Source organism: Gasterosteus aculeatus, chromosome 10, assembly GCF_964276395.1.
Source record: "Gasterosteus aculeatus chromosome 10, fGasAcu3.hap1.1, whole genome shotgun sequence".
Classification (NCBI taxonomy): Eukaryota; Metazoa; Chordata; class Actinopteri; order Perciformes; family Gasterosteidae; genus Gasterosteus; species Gasterosteus aculeatus.
Window position 1 is genome coordinate 12,807,152 of NC_135697.1, and position 21,781 is coordinate 12,828,932.

The window sequence follows — 21,781 nt, forward strand, 5'->3', positions numbered from 1 at the left end:
ACCTATACATTACAAACCAGGGGACCACCCACTGAAATGTGTTCACACACGCTAACACACACAGACGCATGTGCCAAAGGCCTGCAAATACATCAATATCTTGCAATAGGGCTAAAATGCAGACAATCTCGTACTTACGTGCATGCAGGCGTGGAGCGGCACCTGCCTTTGGATGGGCCATTAACTACGTCGAGAGGGAGGAAAGTCGTGGGCAGTGGAGTGTCTCTTATACCAACAATCAATCATACATTAGCCAGACAGCATATCCAACTGAGCAAACTGCCAACGAGCCAGGGAGACATGAAGAGGATATCAATGCCTAACACCAGGGGCCGGAGGCATAGAAGTGTGTCTATGTTCAAGACAAAAGATCGCTGTGAGCGCAGCTGGAAGACAAATAGTCCCTTTTTTTCGCCCTTTATTTGTAAAGAATGTGTTTACATGTTTAAGCCTGTTTTACCCCGTACATGAATTTAAAGGCCGTTTTCATATCAATAGATGTGTTTGATAGTTTAGATCTCTCAGTGAAAAGCCTTACTGGCTACGGGGGGGAACGTTAGCATGAAAACCGTCTGAGAGAATCTACACTTTGATATCAATATCAATACCAGTCATCAAAGGGCAGTGCCCTCTACTGCACTAGCCTGGGGCGTTTTATTCACCTGCCTTTATTCACGAGGTGCTTTTCCCCAACTGAAACATAATCAACGCAGTGGCTATTGTTGTCACAAGTTTCAAAGGTACTTGTTGTTTGCTCTCTTGCACATCTCGTGCACATCTTTCAGATTATACAATCTCCTTGAGTGCAACACTAACGGCACGTTCTCCCTTTAAAAGTGATCCGTGTCCCTTTTTCAATTTGTTTCTTGAAGAATCATCATGCAGTTACGTAATATATTAAATCTTCTCTATATGGAAACACATTGCTGCATCCAGTGTTTATTTCCAGAGTGACTGTGGGTAGAAAAAAAAGATCAGAGGGCAGCGCTTCATTGAGGTGAGTTTGTTTAGCTGCCTTGGTTTTCAATCATGCGAGCGCCACGGCTCTCCGGATGGAGGTTAAACAGTTCTTTGCTAAATAGATTGCTCAGGAATTTTGCACAGATATTCCTGGTCCCCAGAGGATGAGGCTTTGGTAATACAGCGTCTTTTCCTGTAGCGTTTTGCTGTCTAGTGAAAGGTCTTTGCAGCTATTTGATTTCTTGCCAGGATATTTCTCTCAGATATTCATCGTGAAGATGCAATCATTTATTTGAATCTATTTGAAAATATCATGAATACGTTGGATTGGGTCCCAATATCTGCAACACTAATGACGTGCCATGTCAAGATTGCACTCAACCTCAGGTATGCTTTTTGAGTTGTAATTGTGTTGAATTGTAAACATGCCAATACTTTGAACATAGTAGTTTTAGATTAGTGAGATGAAGACACATATTGTATTTAGAGGAAACATTAAATTAACTTAAGCGTTAAGGAATCTGCAAAACACCAACTATATAACAGTCGGTGCAGAGTGCTGCAGACTCTTTGAGTAGCTCAAGCTCTACTAGGAGTTTATCCTTCATGTGCACAACAGTGTGTATTTACTGCCATTAAAGTTGAGCCTTAAGAGGTTCAGTGGACCTAAAGGGACCGCTCTCCCATTTGTTTTCATTTTATACCTTCTGTTTACTCAGCCTTTTTCTTTTGCCGTTGTGTACATATCATCAGAAATAATGCAATCAGCAACACAGACAGCGAGTTAAAAGATTTCCCCAACATTTGTAAAAGAAAATCGTCAAATAATAAGGTTGCCACTGCTGCATCAGCGGCATTGCACGGGGCTTATAAACCCATGCTGGAAAGTCATTAAATGCAACTTAATGTCACCAAACAGATGCTTTTATCACATAAACAAGGAGACAAAATGTGTGTAACAGAGGTAAACAGGTGCAGACCGGCTCATTAAAAAGCATCATGACAGGGTTTGTTTCTCCAACGGAAATGGAGAGCGCGAATGAAAAACTTGGTTAACTGTGTCAACAGAATTCATGCCATACTTGACTAATCTAGTAAGAAAAAAAATGCTGTGTTCCTAAACTTTATTTTAAACTTTGTGTGTGTGTGTGGGTTGTTTACGGCGCCCCCCCAGGGGGTGTGCCCCCCTGGCGTGGAACTGCAGGGGGTTGGGCGCAACTTTGTCACCAACACAACACCTGCCTGGTGATGTAATGTGCCCTGATATACAAGGTGATTTTCTCACATGTCGAACATGATCACTGGTATGATCACTGATAACTGTTTTACCAATGTATTTGGTTTCCTTTGGGGTTATAAAACGCATTACTATCCTCTAATGTTCTGGTGAAATTCTTCTGGCAGCTCGGGTGACGTCTTCTGTGTTCAGTTTGGGCACCACTGGATTAAGCGGTGATGTGTGACGGTGTGGGTGTTGCATTTTAGTTTCGATGTATAATATCTGTCACGCTGGGATCTTTGAATTTCATTAGAGAGATGCATTCATTTCATCTGTGCATTGGTGATAACAGCCGACGTAGGGTGCTTATGCACACTGGTGTGTGACTCTGAAATAATGTTAGCCAGAGTGTTTCAGGTGAATTACAGGCTAGTGACCTTATTTTTTAAATGGTCGCTTCTATCATTTTTATTCTTCTTTTAAACCGCAGGAAGCGAAATAACATGATTGAATTTGTAAAGGACCCTCCTCAAGGCCGTTACTTGGAGAGTATTTACTATTCAAAATACATTTTATCATGATACACTAAGTTTAAGGGGTTTTCAGACACAATACCTGCAATACCAAACCTTTTTTTCAGTTTATTTTTTTAAACAATGTCTACTTTTTTCATTCCAATGCACAAACTAAAAATATGTTTGTCAATGTCTAAGTCCGGTGAAGGAAACATCCTTTGTCTCCTTTGCAATGCCAAATCAGATGGGCAATTCATGGAAATGTTACTTTTCAATAACAGTCAATAAGTGCAATATTTACTCTTTTAGAAATGAAACCCAAGATATATTGAGATGTTTCTCAAAACTCAAAACCACATTTTTATCTTGGCTTTTTCTTTCTTTGACTGCTCTAAAGTTACGTCATCTTCTGCTGTGATTTAATGGGACCCCACTGGCAAATATGTGCCACCAGCTGTTCATCTCAATGGGCCTATTTCGGTGGTAGAGGGTGGGAACGGCCATTCTTCAATTTCCCTTTTCTCATTTTCTTGAATATTTGGTTAAAAACGTGCGCTACATTTGTAATGCAACCGGAGACGACGTACCCACGCTGTTCAACGAGGTTAAATCTACGAACATATGTCACACTGTTGAGGTCTCGGCTTTGGAGAATTTTCGTGCCGCAAAAATGTATCTTCAAGCAAGAGAAATAGTCAAAAAGACATGCAGCAAGTGACCTTTGCAGCCTTTCAGGCTGAAAACTGCTTTCTAGTGGGGAAAAAAAAGTGGTTTGTAAATATTTCATTTTTACAACAGTCACCCACAGTGTCCCGGGGCTGTTTGGACAGGTTGTCTTCTTTTTATTTCTGCTTTATGCTGATGACAGTTGCCATCCTCATCGAATTCATGCGTCTGCCCTAAGAAACATGGCACGTTTTATTTCATGACCCAGTGAACACACTGATTATGGAGCCGCTTCTGTCACCGAGCACATGACTTGTTTTTAGCCTGTCTATTAAAAGATACCGCACGTATGAATTATCGATGGACGCTAAAACTGGGCCAAAATTGAAGCTTCTTTTACGAATAGTGCATGCAGCTGGATAGTTAAGTTTAGTTATATCATGTACCACACACACAGAGTAGTCATTATGTAACCTACTTTAAAAGAGTCGGCGGAATACATCGAAAAAAACCCCACCAAAACACAAAACATGTGTAACGTCCTCGATAATTACCCGTGAATTTTCATCTCTTGTGTGTAACTTTTTTTCACACAAACAATCACTACCAGACTCGGGGCTGAGAGCCTTGGTCCTTACCTTTTAGTGTTTGCGCTGCTTATTGGAGCGTGCCGTCTATGCCATGGCCCAGCTCTCAACAATGGGCTCTGCACAGATCCCATTTAGTTAAAAGCCCACAGAAGACATCTCTTGAGGCTAAACAGGGAGTATAGCAAAGAGGGATGGAAGGGAAAAACCGAGAGGGGGAGGGAGCAAATGAGCTAGTAGAAGACTGAGATAGATGTGAGTGACTGGTAAAGTGTGGGCGATGCTAATTGGGTGGTTTGTTGGTGATAACTAAACCAGTTCTTGTTGTCCAAACAATTCCCCCTTTAGCCTCGAGGTCAAACGTCTTTCTTTTGTAAATGATTGTTTACACTCGGCGGAACTTCCTCACCCAACACCAGTATTAGTCATTTAACACTAGCTATCATATATCCAGTGTCTGTCATTTAGCCCACTCTTTAAAGTTCCGACTGCTCTCCATCCAAGCCCACCATGCAATCTCTCCCTCATCTTGATTCCCTTTTGGCATTGTCAAAATGATGGAAGTAGCAGCAATTCTTCAGTCAGTGTAGCTCTCTAATGGTGATGGGTGTTTTCTGCTTGCATGAAATTGCCAGCTCCTCTCCCACAGGGCGAGATCAACTGTCATCACTACTGTCACAGCGGGTTTTATTCATAGCCTCGCTTAGCCTCAACTTCCGGTGATGGAGCACAACAAAGCCCCGTATTTCAGGCAGGTAAATGCTCAATTAGGATCATGTCTGGCAAGGTGAGTGGTCCGGGATATATGCCCCCACCACCTACGTAGAAATATTTAGATCCTTTAGATCCTTTTCTAAGGTGTGGGATCATTAGAGTTTAAAAGGAGAAATTACACCATTTTTTACGTTGTTAAGTTCCGTGTCGTCACTTTATTGGACAGAGCAGGCTGCCCTGGCTGAAAGCAAGGTAGACCTAAATCATGGCTGCTCTTTTTCTGGTCCTGTTTGGCCTACAGTCAGTCGTGATGAATGGGGCCAACAAAGTGTGGTCTGCTGTGGGCTTCGGCTGCTCTTAAATGTATGGGGGGAAAGGGGCTGGAGGGATGGGCCGAACGGAGCAGACAGACAGAAAGATGAGATGGAGGGACCGGAGGAGAGGTGATGGATGTCCACGAAGAGGAGCGAGAGAAAAGGGATAGAAGGACTGAGATGACCACAGACAAGTTACACTGTGGTCGGGCCGATGAGGGCTGCGGTCATACGGTGATATCTGTCTCTGTCAGATAAAGAAAAGGAATCTATCCCTTCTTAGATTTACCACCGGAGTTGAAGGTGATGTTGGTTGTGTGTGTGTGTGGGTAGGTGGAGATGCAACACTCACTACATGTTACCCCGGATGAGTGTGATTTATAGCATAGGGAATTGGGCCTGGATGTTTCCTGATGAGCCTGACTTTGTTGGTTCACCATCCCTACATGTCCAAGATGAAGAAGAAGAAGAAGAAGACAAAAAGATCCAAAGATTAATAGATTTCCTAAGAGAAAAGTCACAGATTATGCGATACAAATTAGGTTAATGTTCAGGTATTTGAATCCCTTTCTATTTCCTCCGGTTCACTGCACAAACTGTAATATCAATCAGTCAGATCAATTAGACTAAGAATTTATGAGCCGCAGTATCTCTTAGAACTGATTTTAGTTGTGCGTTTGTTCAAATACGACGATGATCGCTTATATTTCCTGTGTTGTTTTGAGTGAAATCTTGAGTGAATGTTTTATTGAATGCCACTAAATGTGGTGCACACATTCATCGCCTCCCTCTGCATGAATTGCAATGCCTTGGCACTTAATAAGTAACAATGTATCTTATAAAATACCTGCAAAACGAATGACACTCAGCTTCAGCTAAATACCTTATATTTAGTATTACAGTAATCAGCAAATATTTGCATGCTTACACGCAGAACTTCAAGGGCGAACGTTTGAGACGACGGTATTTCAGAATATATTCAAATAAGATTCTATAAGATGAATGCAGGTTGACTCACACACAGGAATGAATTAAAGAGAGACAAGGCGGGTGTGTAACTAACGAGTGAGCCAGCTAAAGACACACAATCATAATAGGTGGAGAGTTGCATGTTAAAGAAGAGGGCAGGTAACTAAAGGATGAAAAGACGAGAGAAGAAGGAGTGGATGAAGGAGCGAGAGGGATGTTTTCTACCAAGGAGCACTATCATAATTGTCACATTTGATCACTGAGGAACTAGTTAGCTTCATGGGCCACTGCTTTTTCCAAGCTCCCCTCCTTACAGAGGAGGCAGTGGGCTGAGCATTAGACACAAACAAGTACGCACACGCACACTTTTATGCTGCCGTCCATGTACAGTATATGGCTGCACGCCTAGTGACACATGTGCAACCACACACGTAATGCTGCTTACACAAACATGCACATCTGCGTATTTACAGAAATAAAGAAATTGAGCAAAAATAAACAAAAGAAATGCAATTTTCAGCCAGCGTATTGTTTGTTTGTTTGCTGCTTGAACAATAACATCCCAGAGTCCTCACTTGCCCTCTCAAATTGAAATACAGGCAGAAAAAAGATACCATAACATAACACACTGAACAGAGGATCACAGATGTGATGTGGTGTGTTCTTTTTGATCAAACCGTGGTGTATTAGCAAACTTTAAAGACGGAAAATGTGTTCTCAAGGTGATGAGCATGGACATTCAAACAGTTGCAGACATCCTGCAGAAGTATTTGTACAACACATTTTTGAGAAAATACTTCTGTTCTGTATGTTTGGCAAGTAGTCAGAGTGTCAATGAATAATTTAGGACCATTTTTTTGCTGACACCAGTTAAGTGGAATAAAGGAAAGTGAAAAACAAAAGTGAGAATGCGAGTTTAACCCCGAAGCTCTAGCCTGTCCTTACTTGTTCTCATTTATGGGAAGCAAATCAAAGACGCCATTGTTCAAGAGCCCATTTAGCCTCCACAAAATTAATCAAAGTTGGGGCAATACAATTTTTCGACAAGGCAGGCGTTTCAAAATTACAGAGGAGCGGTAGGAAATTACAGTTGTTTTGATTAAGGGCCCAGCAGTGCAGTTGTGCATATCTGTGTGCCTTTTGGCTTTTTAATTTAATTTCACTATTAAGATTGTACACGTAAGTCCTAATGTATCAAAAAGAAAAGTTCATTATTATCCTAATACTTTATTTATCAAATAATAAAATACAGGCTAGCTTGACACTTTTTTGAACTGTAAGGTAACACATGAGGAGAGTGGAAATAAAATTGATTAATTATGCACAAATGACTATTCAGCAGCCCTTATGAGTAAAGTACACAAGGTATCTCCTGGTTCTTCCTTTAGGGTCTGTAACACTCCCTCTGGTCACAGCAGATTTCTGCTCATCGGGTCGAGGGGATCCATTGACTTGCGCTGACGTGTGCGTACATGGCGCACACATGTAGTATGTTCCGCAGTAGCTGGGTCAATAAAAACGCTTTACCTATCTGCTTCATGAAGCATGGCCACCAAAGCTCCACTGTTGTGGGATTGATTTTAGTGTTGATGATGTGTAGTTAAGATGAGATTGTTTCCTTACAACGGTAATTACTGAAACTCATTGTCCCATATGTGCTGATGTTTGACAATAATCACGGTTTGGCTTGTTTTCCTATATTCATGACATACTTCTGCACAAGGACGACTCCCAGCTGCTTGTTTACCTTGAGAAAAGAGATGCTATATTTACAAAAGAGCCTAAAGATGCCAAAAGTGGTGAAGGTAATAGCAAATGATATAAATATCCAATGGAGATTTTAAAAAAGCTTAGCTTTTCCATTTCTTTTCCAGGGAAAAATAAAACGCAGAACATCTGTTTATATAACTTCTGTTTGGGTTAATCACATAAACCTTTTTTTCCCAAAGAAGTTCTCAATCTATGTGCTGTCCTCAAACTGGATACATGAGTTGTACTGTGGGTGAGTGTGTGTTTGACTTTCTCTGTGTCTGTCTATGTATCCCCAATTGTGTATAAATCACCTTCCATGTCTCTCTGAGCCACCGATAGAGCTCTCCATGGTGCTGAAATCTTCCAAGGGTTTTGCCTGAGAGTGCTACTCTGTGTGTGTGTGTGTGTGTGTGTGTGTGTGTGTGTGTGTGTGTGTGTGTGTGTGTGTGTGTGTGTACACGTCACTAAAAGCACAATCACAAAGCTTCTATTAGCTGCCCATGGGGCTGAGATTGCAACGAGCACGGCACATTCACATTTCCATCATCCAATTTTCATTATGTCACAGTTTGGGGTTTTCATTTTTATTTTGAATAACAAGGTACTACAAGGTAGAATAATGACAATAGTTTTTTTTTTTTTACAGATAATCAGATATTTCACTGGGTTTTAATGGCCAACACCAGTAATGGTTTCTTAATACAGCCCAGTCTTCTAAGAAGAAAAAGTCAGTGGGTGTATTATACAATATAATGGATATGATATGCTTAAAACTGAATAAACACATGTAACAGCATGAGTCAAATGAATAAAGTCCACGAGGTGCACTTTTAATGTACCTTATATTTACAAGGTCTCCCATAATAATACATGTATCAAATAAAAAAAACATTTGAAGCATTGTGTACGACCAACTAGACCCACATAAGCATCGACCTGTGGAATGATTTCATAAAATGCAGAGCTACATGTTTGAAGCACCTGCCAACTATCTTTGTTGTCAAAGCAGTGGGAAACATTTATCTGCCCGACAACGCGATTGTTCTGCCTCTGCCAAAAGATGCAAAAATAGGCTGCTGTAGTCAATGAAAAATCTCCATTTCCAATAAATGCTGCTTCTTTGAGGCGTTGTCTTGCCAACGGGTTGACGTATGAAGATGTGAAGATGCCATGTTTGAGGTATGTCCGTATACAATCCTGAACATTTGAGAATTATCCCTATTGTGCCTTGTAATAGAATAGTTAAGCTCATCTGAATTTCCCTTTTCCATTCATTTGTTGGAAATGATATCTGTTGAAGGGGAATTTCAGATAGTAAATGAATTAAGGGTGGCGAGTAGAGAATTTTTCATCAATATCTGTAGACACGTTATTAGTTGTGATGGCATATTCTAATGCTAATAAATGAGCATGATTATTGCAGTCACAGACAGTCTCCCTTTTGATCTCCTTTGTCCTTTCATTTGGTCCAATTTGGGAAGCCACAAATGTGATTTTCTGCAGAATTCTCTCAGGCGAATAGCCAAATGTTCACAGAAAGTCAATTACAAGAGCCGAAGAATAGAGGAAAATCAACGGGCAGATCGTTTGACTATGTTACATGTAAGGAAAGCATTAGTTCCTCTTAGAATCTTACACAGAGTACAGATACCAAAACACATGCAGTCTTAGTACAGGGCCATTTAGTTTGAATGCTACATTATTTGTTTCACTATCATATTTGAGTGATTAGAAATTAATATCTGTGATACACTGATGAGAAAATAGTACCCCTGCTGTTAAGGAGGATAATTCCTTAATACGAAATAGTGACTGATTTCTTTGTCTGCGGAAGTCAAAATGAAATCTAAGAAAAAATAAGTTACACTACTTGAAGGAACGTAAATAATGCAGCTTGAACTTTTAAGGCAAATTTTGGACTTTCATAGGTTTCCTGGTTCATTCTGACACGCTGTAATCTAGCAGGCACAGTCCCGTGATAGCTTCTATTTCCTCTCAGCCGTCTGCTGCCGCATGCGTTGGCTGAGCGCATCAGCAGTTTTCAAATCTGGATTTTTGAAATGAATGCCGTCCACCCTGAGTTGTTCCTACACTCAAACAGACACACTGTGTGTTGGACTGCCAATGTGGTGCACATTTATTGACTCTTCATTAACCAGAAAAACTTCTCTGTGGTGTGTCTACCTACAAGAGTACGGTCTCCCATTCAGAGTGTGGCAGTTAAAGAATCAGTGACTTCATTTCACCCCCAAAATGGATAATCCATTACAGAGCTGCGAGAAGTTGATGGATGAAAACATGGATGTTTGGTAATATGTTTCTGCTTAAAGAGCTCTACCACAACAACTCCTCCCCCACTTCCAAACCTTCCAAAGAAGCACTTCAGTTGACTGATGTCCCACCACTTTTACTCATCCATATGCAAATATATGCTGCAAAGATTCTTCTGAATCTAATCACATCGTCTACTGTAGAGGATGCTTGCAATATAAGCGCAACATTGGAAGCCATGGACGCATTAAATGGAGGATGATATCTTGACAAAAATATGTTGGGTTATTTTACCTGTGTTTCCTATGAATGTCCAGCAACACTGGCAATCAGTGTACCTCCTCGAGCCTCCCGTGTTGCTCTGCGACATAACTACTTTGTTAGGTTGCGTAAAATGTTGCGCTTCGGGTTGAATTACTTCGGAATCGGTGTTACTCAATATAAAACGTGACGAATTCTCAAGCGGTGAAGTTAGAAGTTAGCATTTAACGGGTTATGAAACGGTCTCAATTTACCATTGATGTCTCATCACGACTGACTGAGACGTACGAGGCCACGAGGTTCCTGGGTCTGATTCAATTAGACAAAAACCACGGAGGTTTACCAGAGATTCCTTCCGCTCAGACTCAACGGGAGCCTCGACCTCCGGCCGTAGGTACAGGAGAACCACAACCAGGACTGCTCGGGGCCGACTGTCATACCCCTTGGTGGTAGAAAGAGAAGTCTTAACATGGCCGCCGGCGCTGGGAAATATTATCGATAAGTCAGAAAACTAAACTGGAGCAGAGGAGGGAAAGTGTCCTGCATTTACAAATAGATGGAATTAATTTGAAGTGCCACGTCCCTTACAACTCTCCATGTGCACTGGCTGTATTTTGGAAATTGCGCGTGCTGACGTCACTGCGAGCGATTGGCGGCGGGGAAAGGGGAAGAGCGGGAGGGAGGGAGGTTGTCGTCGCGAACGCGCTCGACGGATCCCCTGGCGGAGGGCGGCGGGAGCGCGCATCTCCCTTCTCCGACTGCAGGAGAGTGTGAGCGCGAGCCACTGCGCGTGGAAACCTACCCCCGAATGCCGGAGCAGGCGCGAGCCACACGGACACATTTCACCCTCTGACAATGATAGTGGAGAGGATAGGGGCAGTAAGGAGAGCAAGCTTCTTTTTATTTTTTTTAATTTTATTTTTTTTAAATTGATTCCCTCATTCCCTTCCTTCCCACATCTTCTTCAAATGAAGAGCGTCCTCGGACGTGGAGTAGCGGGCACATCCCACTGAGCCCTGGCTGCCGCCTGTGAGCGACTTCTCCTCTCACCACATTGGAATATACAGCGCGCCTATATGCGCAAAACCATGGAGATTATATGACGCGGATGTATTCTTGAACAGAACTGGACACATACAAAGGGCGAGGTTGCCTCTTCGTTTTGTTTTGTTTTATTGCCGTTTGACGGTGCGGCTACTTTATGATCTCATGTCCTTAGCGAGCCTTCCTTATTTTTACATTTTTTTTTTTTACACTTGTTATCATTTTCGGTCTGTTTCGGAGACGCAGAAGTGGGGATGCCTCGCAGAGAACATTTTGCGGGGGAGAAGAATCCGCGCAGCGTCGATGGTGAATGAATGATTGTCTCCCTCTCCATCTGAGACGTGCCATGGATGGGAAACTTAATTTGTATCCACGGAACCGATCGGGGAATAGCCGTCGCATTAAATAACTACTGCTGACAGCGATCAGGTAATAGCCTACACCTCATGTATTAAACTCAACATTGCTGTCAAATACAAAGCTGCTGGACGGGTTCTCTTGCGCCTTTTTCTTTTACTCCCAAAAGATTTGCAGGCTGCCTGCGTGTCTATTTATTTGATTCTTAGCGTCCGCGCGTCCGGTTTTAATGACGCATGCGGTCATGATCCTGCACTCTCGCCTGTTTCGCCAAACTCAAAGTATGTTGACAGTTGTCCGCGGGATGTGTGATCGCTGAACCCGAACGGAAGTACCGGTCACCTAACCCCCCCCCCCCATCAGATCCACGTGAGCAGCCCATTAGTGGAGCCCAGGTGGACGGCAGCAGCCTTCTGAATGCTGAAGCGCTCAGTGGGAGACACCCCCCACACCCCCCTCCTTACCCCTTCCCGTGTCCGGGTTCATGTCTAGGAGGCCAACGCCGATGTTTCTTTCACGAACTGTGCGCCCGGGTAAGTGGGTGCCTTCGCCCGTTGAATGCTAAAAAGCCAGGATGTACCGAGGAGCGAGTTTGTGCTCGGGATTGAAGAGGGAGGAGGGGACGGGAAGGGGAGGGGGGTTGACTTACATCCGTACTGGCATCTCGCCACTCAACAGAAAGCCCTTTGAAAGCTACCTGATCACGCACTGAGCGGAGGTCCGATGTATTAGTGCGCGACTCTTGACTGTGTGGTGTGTCTGCCGCAGTGCTGCTTCCTTTTCTCCCCCCCCCCCCCGTAAATCCTCCCAGATCGATTCGGAGTTATTTTTTTTCTGTTGGGTGATGCTTTTATTTTTTTATTATCGAGTCTCTGGAAATGGGTTGGTCCGACGCTGGCCTCGTCTGCCCCCCACCCCACCCCCCCAGCAGCGAGCAGGTGGCTCCGGTGACGCTGAACGGGAATGACAACCCAGGACGCGCATCGGGAGCGCAAAGGAGCCTCGGAGCAACCTCTCTCCGTCTCCCGTTTCTACCCATCTGTTGAGCACGCATTGTGTGCGTGCGTGCGCGCAACTCCCCCCCTGCACGCCTCTAAAGACAAAACTCCCACTGCACTATCACCCCCCTCCCCCCCCCACCCCTAAATAATATACTGTTACACACATGGCAGCAGCAACCTCCATTATTTTATTCCCCAAGTAGCCATCTGTGGCATTTTGAGCCATTTCCTACAATATTTAAATGATTCCCCCTCTGAATGGAGGCAGACTTCACTACAGCAGCCCGGTGGGGGAACTTGCGCAGGCTATTTAACAGGAACACTGATTCATGAGCGTGGACTGTCACTTTGGTTCTTGGCACCTTTGAGGATTTGCAATAAACGGTCAGATTTAGCCTGCAGCATTACCCATATCCTGAACAGGAAGTCCAGTGATCATGAAATTGACTTTTATGAAATGAAAATCATTAGAAGAGTATACTCCTTTTGGCCAGAACAGAAGCAAAAGGCACACTGACGTCATATGGAGACTTGTGTACCAGGATGCCTGCCTCTACCCTGAATGTGAGCAGTGAATAACAGCACCACCTCTTTGAAACTTGAACCACCCTTTTTTAAACGCATCAAATAACCTTGTTTGTTTTATTTCTCCGGGCTGCTGTCAGAACTAATGGAGCCGGCAGGGCCGTGTCCCCTTTTGGCGGGGATGAGCAAAACCGCCGATGATGTCTGATGAGTTGAATGTAAGAGAAGGCTCTTTTTATTAACCCTGTCGTGCAGAGGACAAAGGGTGGTCAGGGGCATTGGTATGTTGCAAACTCTCTGAGTCTATTATCGCATCACTTGCAACCAACACTTGCTCATAGTGTCCATTTAGGAGCATCTGTGTTTTGGCCATTCAGGAGAAAATCAGTTCTCAACACCGATGCTATTTTTTAATTAACTTGGCTTCCAGACAAAGTACTGATAATTGTTATGCTATTTGTTACAATGAATACATCTATAAATGTAATTTGGAAACATTTGAGTCACTTTACAGTGAGTCCCACAACTTGCCACCCAAAAATTGCCATGGAAACAGTCATTAAGTTTCGGTTTTATTTGGCCTGAAAACAAGAAAGAATTTTTGAAAGCTTTTTACCAACAAAGATGAAAACTATTGCTGCACCAAAGCCGAGTGCGGAACTTCAGTCCCACTGTACGAGACTCCCACTATATGAAACTCCATTCCCACTGCAGACGACTCCAGTCCCACTATGTGAAACTCCATTCCCACTGCACGAGACTCCTGTCCCACTGTAGGAGACTGATGACCAAGATTTAGATTGTTGCAAGAGTCATTAAGTCAGAAATAACATGTCCAACAATGCTTCAAAATACCTTTTTCTTGAAATCAAGCCAAATAAAACATGTCAAGGAAGAATTCTGCACCCTGAACAGCGTCCATGACAACCTTTCATAATTTTCTTTTTGTTGCAACATGGTTGAAAACAAAACTATCTGAGTTATGGTTTGGATCCTGCTCTGTGTTATCCATTTAATAAAATCCAAACCTAATGTCCAGATATCAATATAAATGAACTTATTATGTATTTTCCATCTGACTTTCACCGAACCTCTAACATTCTCATTGAATCGAATGAGAAAATGTGTCCCAACTTTTCTCTGGTACTTCACATCAAAGGTGATAATTGATCAAGAAAATCAAATGGCTTTTATTGGTTTTCAATGAATGTTGTGCATTTTCTGTAAGTGATCATAAAAAAGATCTCGTTGGGCTTGTTGGAAAAGTGCTTCAGCTCTACGGCTTTAGGCGTGCGTGTGTAAGAGAGTCCATGGACGTTGTTGGCCGGATATAATATTGGTGAAACAACAAAAACAACATCCGGCCTCTGTGGCCCAAGACAGAAAATAAATTGCCACTCTGGGTTCGTACGTCCTTCGCCGACCTGGCCGAGGACGTCCCCAGAGATCTCTCAAGCTCCTTTCCCTGTGGTACCAGGAACAATTTTCACGATGAGATCAAGTGCGTTATTTACAGGTGCAGTCAGATGCTTGGTTATTTGAACCCTTCCGTAGAATAAAATGTTGGCAAGGTGGAGATGACGTGTATGTCGCAGCAAAGCTGAAGTAAGCAATAGCTCAGCAGACTAGCAAGCCCACATGTTGTATGCAATGTTTTCTCTAGCCGGCCGTAAAGAGTTACAATTTTTCGGTCCCATGAAGGGAGAAGTTTGCATATCTGTGTGTTGCAAGAATTGATGCTTTGCCAACTGGTTGAAAAAAGTCCTCTTGAATCCTCTTATTGCCTTGAATATTAACTGGGCAGGAGACCATGTGGCATGAGATGAAAAAGAGAAGAAAAAAACCCAAACATTTCTTACAGTATACAGACGTGGATTGTGTCAATTTTGACCGTGGCACAGCAGGAAGGTTAAATGAGACAAATATACGAGACCGCAGGTATACGACTGCGCCATCAACGAGGGATCATCCGAGCGGCTGCTGGAAATGCAACCAAAGGGACGGCGTGACGCATGTCAACTGCAGATGAAAACCTTCCAGTAATATGGCAGTTTTATAAGCACTCTAAATGGGATACTAATAACATCTTCAATATCTGGCCACGCACTAATGCCTTCCCCTCTCTCTCTCTCTCTCTCTCTCTCTCTCTCTCTGTCTGTCTCTCTCTTTCCCTCACTCACTCACATACAAACTAAGCTCTTCCCTCATCTGTATCTCTCCATTTCCCATGACACTTCCACTGAAGCAAATCGGAGTGGCAAGAGCAGACATTACTTCCCACACACAGCGGGGGGGGGGAGTAAAATACGGTACGCGGCGTGATAGTGGCACCTGCTCGCCTGCATGCTATTCAAATTAACCTGTGATTGTTTGATTCCTAGGTTGATGCATGATTTTAAGTCTGTGTGGGCGGTGGTGAGCCTGCTCCAGTAGAATTTACCATCAACAAGGATTTTTCATAAACTCCGCTGTTAACCTTCGCTGGTCATAGCTGAAGCTTTGCAAAGGGGCAATGAGGGAGAACAAAAATGTCCGCGTTTGGATGAATCACAGCGGATAAAAAAGCAGAAGGGGTCAAAGGTGATTTTCTGAGGGCAGTACTACTTTCTCCTCGTCCCCGCGGCGTCATATTTTGTGCCAGCCTACTTCTTATGCTCTGCCGTGCTCCACTTGGAGTCACAAATGCCTCGGCCACTCGTGCGACGTTCATTTGGCGCGTCCCCGAGTGACTGTGTCAATATTTGCGGTGAGTTCCATTTTGTTTTGGGGCGTTCTGTGAGCATGACTGGGCTTGGGCGAGGCGAGGGCGAAAGGAAAAGGCAACAGAAAAAGAAAAAGCTCGGCCCTACAGACTCACTCCCTCCAAATAATTAAGCCTTTTGGCAAGAATAGTGAAAGGATGGGACTCCTTTGGAATAAATAAGTTAGGGGTGCAGGAGGATGAGGAAGGAGTGGGAAAACCAAACAAATGAAGTGCTTAGAATCACAGGGACGGTTCACATCTCTGATTAATATTGATTGCGCAAAGGATAAGAAACCGCCACAATGCAACCGTTGAGAACAGTTAATTGAATTTGTTTGTGTGTTAATAACTCTCTTTGTGCAGAGACGAACATGGAGTTTTTACTGGGCAATCACGGCGCAATTTGAGGTTGTTACCTGCTTGTGTGTTTGTGCGACAGAAAACTGGCTGCGTTGCAGAAGTAATGTTTGCCCTTTTTTTTTATGTTGTTCATAATGTGTGGCCTTTGGGGATGGAGAACCAGCATCAGCTGGCAGATTGTATTGATTCAGAGCATCTAAATCTGCTTTTTTTAAAGTGCGGCGCGGGAGGGCCCGCGAGGTTCACACGAACAGATTTATTTAATGCCTTTTCTTTGGTTGCTTCTTTAACAACTTATTGACCGATTCCAACCTTGTGATTTTCCCATCGCGTCTCTATGTCGCTTTCTGCTCTCGTCTCTCTTTTTTCTTATAGATTCCATAACATGGTCTCACTCCAAAACACCTTATCTATTTTCACTTACTCCTATTATGTAATGGAAAATTTCCACATTCCCCAGAAATACAGATGCAGTAACTATCCCTTGCCGCTCACGCACCAGCAGGTTTCTGGTTCCACTGCTTCACTCCTCGCTCAAAGGGCACATACTAATCTGCCGTAGTCTGCTGGCCTCGACATCCACAGAGTTTTCCCCCCTGTGATACCGATCGGCCTGTATTACAGCTTCTCATAGCAGTGGATGCTTTGTATTCACAGCCCAACAAGTGGAATACTGTGCTCTGCGGAAGCAGACAGAAAAAGAGGCTGCACTCCTTTGTGGTGGGATCTAACAGGATCTCATGTGTGCGTGTGTGTGTGTGTGTGTGTGTGTATGCGCGTGTTTTGCATGTGTGTGCCCGGTGTTGCAAGTGCCGGCTTGATAAATATAATGTCTTTTGCATGCAAGTGGTGTATTGGGATACTGTGCAGAAGGGCTTTATTAAATAATGTATTAAAAAAAAAAAAAAAGTATGACAGCTGCGAAGGAGATAAATGGGAATAAGGCATTGCTTTGCAAAGTAGAAGGAATTCAGTTGAATAAAGCCTCCAACTCTATACGCTACCGGTGTACGGAAAATGTGTCCTTTAAGTCTGCGGTCGCTGTCTGTTTGAATGAGGTTAAGAAAACATTCAGAGGTACCATGCTGTGATTTTCATGTGCCGCCAGTTTTCATGTTTCATTAATCCTGTGTGAGTTTGTGAACTACCTGTATATGTGTGAACGTCGATGCATGTGCGATCATCCGTGCATTCGTGCGGTTTGTAGAAAACCTCCCCAGGTCCTGTGCCTTGTCATAGCTGCTGCGTGTACACTGCGGATGAAACAAAGTGGACAGGCGGAGTTCCGGTCCAGAGGCATGCGTGATAGAAGCGCGGACGTGCACATGTGACATATGAGTTGCCATGGAGCCGTGGTGATGCTGCGGCCCATAATCATGATATGTACATCTTTAAAATGTAGGGCTTGAGATTAATACAGATTGACGGTGTCTTTGTGTTTGTTCGCACTCTGAGGCCAATATGCCTTCTTCAATGTTGAATTCTAGATTTCTTTTGAATATGGTTATTAAAGCGGGAGAGAAGAATGAGAGTGAGGGAAAGAGAGGGTACAAGGAAGACAGCTGTTGAGTTTATACTATAATAGCTTTAGACTGCACTAAGGTAGTTCAATGTAAATGTGGCTCTCCCCAGTGGATAGAAGTCTGCATATATTATTGAATTAATTCTTGAAACTGTTAAACAGACTATTTAACAGAGCGAAGGAGGCTTGAGGCAGGTCAAAAGTCTGCAGCGTGACAAAACTCTAATCCAGATACACGCACATTGGGTGGTTCCAACAAGTAACAAGCAGTTTCTACAGGAGATTAAAGGTTACTAAATATGAAATCCCAACACACATTTGGCTACATTTAGGTTCAATTGAGAAAAGTACTGATTATTGTGCAGTCAACATGGCTTTAATATAGTTTTTCACATTGCTTATTTAGTTTTAACATAGTTTAAATAACGTAAACCATAATGTTAATACCATTATTTGATGAACTGGATTAATATCTGCTTAAGATGGGGAAATAGCTGCCTTCTTTGTTTCCAAAATACCACCAAAGCTGCGCTCTGCCGGATCTCCTTTTTCAGAGGGGAGTCAAATTAAAGCAGTAGAACTTCTATTTACTTCAACCAGAAAAACGTCCACAGCCGCGCAGTCAACGAAAGTGTTGCTGAGTGGAGAGATTTGGTTTCACGTGGAGTAGCTTTTTTGGAAAGTGGTGTTGTTGGATCTCACCCTGAGTGCTTTTGATTTCTCTTGTGTGTTTGGAGTCTGTGTCCTCTGGCCACGAATGCCACGTGTAGGTGTACCGCATGGCAGCACAAATGTTTTGCGCTAACGGCTCAAAGTGAGTGTTTGCAGAGGGTTTGTGGTACTTGATTTGGACTGATTTCAAAAGTGCCAAAGAGCTCCAGCGTTTTCTCATGTTTCCCATTGGACCACATCTTTTGTTGTTGTCTGTGTTCATTCACTCGTTCATTCAAGTGGACTCACACACAACTGTGAAAATGTTCCGGCGTTAAAACATTTTGACGTGAAGTGACACATTTCTTTTTTCTTCAGTTTTTGATACTTTTTGACGCAAATCTAAACATATGTGCTTCCATTTTCATTTTTACATACTCAGTATACTCTTACGCCACCTTTGAATTGGTGCTTTTGTGCTGTGTACAAATGAGGGGCAGCAATCCCCTCATTTTCTTTGGATTAGGAAAAGAGCAGGTTTTCTAGTAGCATAGAAATTAAGTGGGGTGCATACAGACTCTTCTTGAGAGGAGAGGGAATTCTGCCATATCCCTCTGCCCACAAAAGACAGGATTATGTGTGCTGAATATCGTGGAATTTAATGGAGGGTATATTCATTCAGGTGTGATGGCGTCCTTATCGTTCAAATTAGATTTTCTTCTGTGACGCCTTTTTAATAGTAGTACTAACAAAAGGCCCAGTGTCCGAAAACCAAGTGCATTTCTAAGGATGTGCAAGTGTGCAGACAAGGAAAACAATTAGGTAAAAATAAATGCTTCGGCTCAAATCAGATTATTTATCCCAGCTTTAAGCGTCTAAAAATGATTTAGCGCAGTTAATAACATGACGGACTCGCTCAGAGACATCCAGGGCCGATGGAGCCGAGCGATGGTCCCTCCCCGTCCCCGATGCCTTTGGTGATTTACGTCTCCCTACTGAACATTGAGACCAGAGGCTGTGTCATCATCTGGCCCTCCGACTACCATCACAGCAATTAGACAGGTAGATGAAATGAGACTGTCGCAGAGGGCAGCCGTGTAATTAAACTTGGGGTGAAAGGCCACGGGGCTCCTATGAAGTAATGCCCCTCTGGCCCACACGGTGTGTGAATGCATCGCCATGGAGACCCAAGGGTGTCATCAACAAGGTGTATCTCTGCTGCGTACATGCTGTCTGGGCATCATGGTCGCAGGAAGAAGCACACGCGCTATATACGGAAAACCTCGAATAGAAGAATCATTATACAGGAGAAAGCTCTTATCTTCGAATTTAAATTCACAACCAATCATGAGTATTGTATTGTCATAAGCTGCCCAAAAAGCACACTAATAATTTAAAACAAGCACGCGCCATGTCATTTGACCACTCGTTTGTATGTTTATCGCAAAAAAAAGCAGCCGCTCTAGTTGTCAATCTTGTCCTATCACTTAAATCTTGAAAGCCACATAGTTGTCTGTATCTTATATACATAATAAACCACCAAATATGTCGCAAAAGTAGCAAAATTCATAGCATGATGCATTTGAAAATGTAGGTACCACAAATAATAAGTAATTATTAGGATGAAATGTTCGGTGAAGTCATCGGTTTCCAGGACGTCTCGTGCAACAGGCATTAATCTAAAAGATTAAGTATGCTATAATAACGTCCTCGTTTCTGTGCGGTTTAATAGAAAATGAGATGTGATTGTTGGCGCTCCGATTAGTTTCGTCATATACGGCCTTTGCTGAAGCCACTCCCACGAGGGCGCTCTGCTGACCTGGAAGAGGTTTGGTTTGTAGTTAACAGAGGCTGTAAGAGGCCAAATCGAATTGCTTGTCGGCTTTATGGAATGCTGCTTGGCCATATTTGGGCTCGCCTCACACTAACACAGCCGGTGCAGCGCAGTCTGAGCGGGTTGATCAGTTGCTGTTCCTCGGCTCTCGTTGTAATGAGTTGCCTCGGGGTCTTTGCAGGAACCTCGTACATCTCAAGAGTTCGCTATTCTGGGAGTCAGAAAAAGCACAGGGGCGATGGTCCCGGCTGGGGTCTTTTTTTACCGCATAGTCTCTCGCGGAACCCCGACGCAGATTCATGAAACGCACAATCAGCACAACTAGAGGTAAAAGGTTGCCATGTGTAGGATCGGAAGACTGTCGGTCCCGAACAGAAGCGGTTGTTTGCCACTCATCAGATTTCAAAGTTGCCTCGCGGATGTTAACACTGTTTATTGAAAAGAGCAAAGCGAGCGATTACCATAACACGCGGTACCCCGACTCCGCAGGAACACAGCTGCGTGTTTTGTTCCCAGCATCTTAATCCCCCGCAGAAAAAACTACGACTTTTTCTCCCGAGCCTTGAGCGCCGTCTGCGGACTCGCACGCGTGCTTCCCACTGCACGCTGCGACGCGCTGCGACGCGCGCTCTGTGCTTAAACACAGCCTGACGCATTGGGACACGTGGGATCGTGTGCTGTTACAATTACAAGCTCAGCAGAAGCCTTTATTCAAAGAATATTTCCTGAGCTTTGCTTTCCTCCAGTGAGAGTCCGGGTCATTTTTCTTGCTCTTTGTGACTGGCTTAACCCTCTAAATTAAAAAAATATCTAATGACTGATCTTGAAAGTAAAGGGAAGGAGCATAAAACCATGAAAAATATAATTAGAAAGATGTTCTTACATTAAAGGTATAATCCACTTTAAACTTGACAGTAAGACATTCTCACCATTTTTGTGTAGGCGGATTTAAGCAGATTTTCCAGCCTAATCCCAAAACACAATCTCTTCTCGGATACGTATGGATCTTTTTATTTTCACTCACAGTCGGTCACTCCACATTAACATTAAAATCAGCCATTAGTTCCATATGACTCTCACTATATTCGCTCAAGTGAAGCAGAAAAGCGGCGGTGATGCTTTGATAGGTTTTTACAGCCCGACAGCGTTTTAATTCCCCTCGCGGTTTCCGGTATCGCAGCGGTCCAATCTCCTCTCACCAAACCGTCAGCACCTTTCTCCCGGACCCAATTTAGCCGCTGATCCCGATTCCAGCACGCCGGACACCCAAGAGATTCAGAACAGTGCTTTTGGTGGAATATAACCGCAGCACCTTGGAGGAATAGGCCGCCCGGAAATGTAATCAGATGGTGCCAATCTCCGGCCATCACTTGGACTGGCTAGTGGGTCTCTTCAGTGGAGATGGTTTCTGCATGCGCGGATCCTTTATTTGGAATGAGAGCAGAAGTGAATCTCAAACCAGTGCGCAAAACATCAAAGTCTCAAATGCCCGTTTGTTGTGAATGTCCCTCGTTGG

General features: G+C 43.4%; 1 protein-coding gene across 39 annotated transcripts in view; it reads left to right on the forward strand.

Annotated features, from left to right (window-relative positions):
• Positions 1–10,984: 10,984 nt before the first annotated feature.
• Positions 10,985–21,781, forward strand: part of adgrb2 (adhesion G protein-coupled receptor B2) — a 158,320-nt gene continuing 147,523 nt past the window's right edge. For 34 of the 39 annotated variants that reach the window (XR_013450928.1, XM_078081116.1, XM_078081110.1 and 31 more), the window contains exon 1: positions 10,992–11,701. The gene's annotated coding sequence lies outside the window, so the exon portion shown is untranslated. Of the gene's footprint in view, positions 11,702–21,781 lie in introns of all 39 variants that reach the window. The other 5 variants (XM_078081120.1, XM_078081134.1, XM_078081138.1 and 2 more) reach the window with 1 other exon arrangement.